Here is a 3,821-nt window from a genome sequence, read left to right as displayed (position 1 = left end):
GTTACCATGCCCGGCCCCACCCCGCCCCCTGCCGGCCTACCCGGACGCAGGCCCTCCTTTCCGCCTTCTTCTCCGCCCCTCGGCTTTTTGCTTCCGGGACCAGTTGCCAAGGTTGTGTGACCCACGTCTTACGTCACGACGCACCTGAAAAAAGGAGGGGAGAAACTGCTGAGGGGCGAGGCTCAGGCAGCAGCGGGTGTGGTCAGGGGCGCACCGCCCCCTGAACTCCCTGGACGACGTCGTCTTGGGGCATTTCAAGGAAGGTCAGTGTTGGAAAAGGCGAATACAACGTGATGCTAGACGACTTTGCAAAGCAGGGAATTACCTCTCGTGTTGGCGAATTGCTGTAGAGAGGAAATGCCCTACATTTTTGCGTTGAGGACAAAATTTTAAAATCACTTAGAATTTAGGAGGTTCAGCATCAAGTGCTGCATGACAAGTGGACATCTAGCTACTATGGACTAAGACTTATCAAAAATTTCATCCTTCAGGGCTTCCCTGGTGGCGCAGTGGTTGAGAGTCCGCCTGCCGATGCAGGGGACACGGGTTCGTGCCCCGGTCCGGGAAGATCCCGCATGCCGCGGAGCGGCTGGGCCCGTGAGCCATGGCCACTGAGCCTGCGCGTCTGGAGCCTATGCTCCGCAACGGGAGAGGCCGCAACAGTGAGAGGCCTGCGTACTGCAAAAATAAAAACAAAATTAAAACAAAAAAAGATAGAAGCTTACTATCTCTAAATACCCTGTGCCCTTTATGAAGCTCTAATGATTAGAGCTTAGGTTGAGGTAAAACCTGCTTCCTTTTTATTTACATTATTTGAACTTGGTCTTGCCCTCTGGGGCATCATGGAACAGGCATATTCCCTCTTCTTCATGACTGTTCTTGTTCTTATTTTAAAACAACTTTTACACCTTTCCCTTGTCTTTTAATTCATCCATTTACTTATATATCTACCTATCCATCCATTCACCTGTCTGCTTATTTAGTCAATGAATATTTACATTTCTAAGGTCTGAAGCACAGTACTTGGAGAAAAGCATTACAATGAAAAATATGAATAAGCTATGACATTCCCCAGCCTCATGCAACTTTGTTCATCTGTGCCACATGCTAAGCATATGTAGATACATAAGACATTGTCTATAATGTCAAGTACAAGATCAATTGCACTCAAGTATAAGAAACAAAGTAAATACAAACAATACCATATGACATCTGGGCAATAAAATGGCGTGTGTACATGGACATGGTACAGGAGGAAAGAGTAATTAACTCTCTCTGTGTAGGTTAGGAATGATTCACAAAGAAGATGATGCCAGAGCAAGATTTTAAAGAGAAGATAAACGGTTTCACCAGGAGGAGATAGTCCACTTCATGGACAAGGAACAGCAGGTGCATAGGCATGGAAGCATAGAGCAGCACGGAATAAGTAAGGAGTAAGAAGTCGTTGAGAACAACTGGAACATAAACTTTTATGTATGTAGGAGGATGTAGGGGATGAGGTAGGTGTGGGCCAAATCAGGAAAGAACTTAATGCTGTGCTAAAGAACTTGGGATTTCTTCCAATGGATGATTAGGGGTCATTGCCTAGATGAGCAATCTTGATGGCCTAAACTTGTATCTTCAAAGCCAGGTACACACACATACACCAGGGTATGTACCAAATGCACTGGAATGGAGGAAGAAAATATTTATATTTATCTCATCTTTTTTGAATTCTATTTCTGTGTATGTTTCATAATGTACATAATGAATCACATATTCACATGGCTTTTATTTATAAACAAATATTGGAATACATGCTCAGTTTTTTACAGATATTAATGGCAAGTGATCAAAAGACTTTGTGGACCATTGGTCTAATTGAAGGGAGTAGTAGAGGGGTTAGAGGGGACATATATGGGAGAGGAGTAGGGGACTGACTGAATGTAAGGGGAGAAATATCCAATCTGTGGTCTGGAGATCACAAAGCCATAATCAGGGTATTGTTCAACTGGTCTGTGTATTCTGTAATGACGAGGAGGAACAGGGACCACCCAGAGAAAACACATGGCCATATGAAAAGAGAGAAGAAAACAGGATTTTCTGAAGAAGAGCCTGTGGAAAGGAAGTTTCAGATTTGTCTGAACTCCCTTTGTTCCCCCACATGTGACAGTTCATATGAGGCACATTGGCAGTGAATGCTAATATATGCATGTGGGGTCACTTCTGAATGAATGGTCATGATTATTAAAGAGAATCCGTATTGTTCACATTTGTATACTGCATCAGTTATAAATCGATTTAACTGTCTCTTCTATCTCAGAATGATTTCTTTCTGCACTATAGAATGGCATGCAGAAAGACTGATCTTGAAATTGCTAATAATTTGGCCAAATTGCCCATCCTTAAGGCTACCCAGCTTCTCCTTCCTTCAAGGAGTTCAGGATCGGGCTTCCCTGGTAGCGCAGTGGTTGAGAGTCCACCTGCTGATGCAGGGGACACGGGTTCGTGCCCCCGTCTGGGAAGATCCCACATGCCGCGGAGTGGCTGGGCCCGTGAGCCATGGCCACTGAGCCTGCGCGTCCGGAGCCTGTGCTCCGCAACGGGAGAGGCCACAACAGTGAGAGGCCTGCATACCGTGAAAAAAAAAAAAAAAAAAGGAGTTCAGGATCTGTGAACTGACTCAGATGTGAGAGTTAGGGGAGGGCTCTGGCTCCCATGGTGACACAATCCAAGTTGCGGTTCTTTTCGGTTTCGTTTTTTAACTATACTCAGGGTTGTGTTTGTAATATCGATCAAGTGAAACCTTAATGATCTGCCCATCTATTTCTGACCTAGGGACCCCTCAACAATTGTCCCTGCCCAAGATCTCTGTGGGTCAATTCATTCTGATGATCACTTTGTCCTTGCTACTTACCGTATTCCCATTGACTCTGGTCAATTAAATGCTCCTATTAGGCTTTTGCCATCTTGGACATTCCAACATCTCTATGGAAATCAAGGAGTCTCTTCCAATGGAACATCTCCCACCTCTATCCCTGCATTACAGAGGTCAGCCATCAAAGCACTTTCCAAGGACAGTGGTCCCCTTTTCACCATTGCATTTCTTGGTGAAGAACATGTCCTCTAATCCCCCCAGGGAGCATAATTAGGAGGCGGATGAGCAGGTAACATGTGAGAAATTCACTCCAACATTCTTAGCACCCCACGCTTTTGCTTTACTTCTGCATTAAGCCAAGGAATATCTGTATCTCTAGTGCTGTCATCATCGGTCATGGCTGAGTTCAGGTCTCAGTCAGCCTACGGAGCAAACGAGTCCCAGCTGTTCACACCAGCCCTGAATGGACATATCAAGGTGCTGAGCTCACTCTAAAATTACATTCCTCCCTCGCTGGATCAGCATCCTCGGATTTTATTCCTACACTTGTTTCCTGGGACTTTGCCAATATAAATTAGCAAAATATTGCAATTTTCTTGCTGTTTATGAATTCTGGATTTGACTTTGCAACTTGTTCTCTGGATATGCTGAGAATGAGTATAGTTAAGGATCTACAGGGAATGAGAAGTGGTAGGTGTGGGGCACAGAAAGAACTGGAACCCTTTTGCAAATTACCTGCCTCGGATGAGGTCATCCTAGAGTTTTCAAGCAAGGCAGCACTATCTCATCTGAGAGAGGAAGAGGGGCTGGGGATTGCAGGATCAGAGTACTTGTAGTTTTCCATAATCTGAATAGTCCAACTCTAAATTTCCCACTTCTGGTCTAATAAATGTCCTAAAGTCACATAGGCAACCTGCACACGGGCAAATTGAATCTGTGTTTATAGTCAGCCACCACCTGCAAG

This window comes from Mesoplodon bidens (genome assembly GCF_964165515.1).
Source record: "Mesoplodon bidens genome assembly, chromosome: 2".
Lineage (NCBI taxonomy): Eukaryota > Metazoa > Chordata > Mammalia > Artiodactyla > Ziphiidae > Mesoplodon > Mesoplodon bidens.
This window is presented reverse-complemented; position numbering follows the sequence as displayed.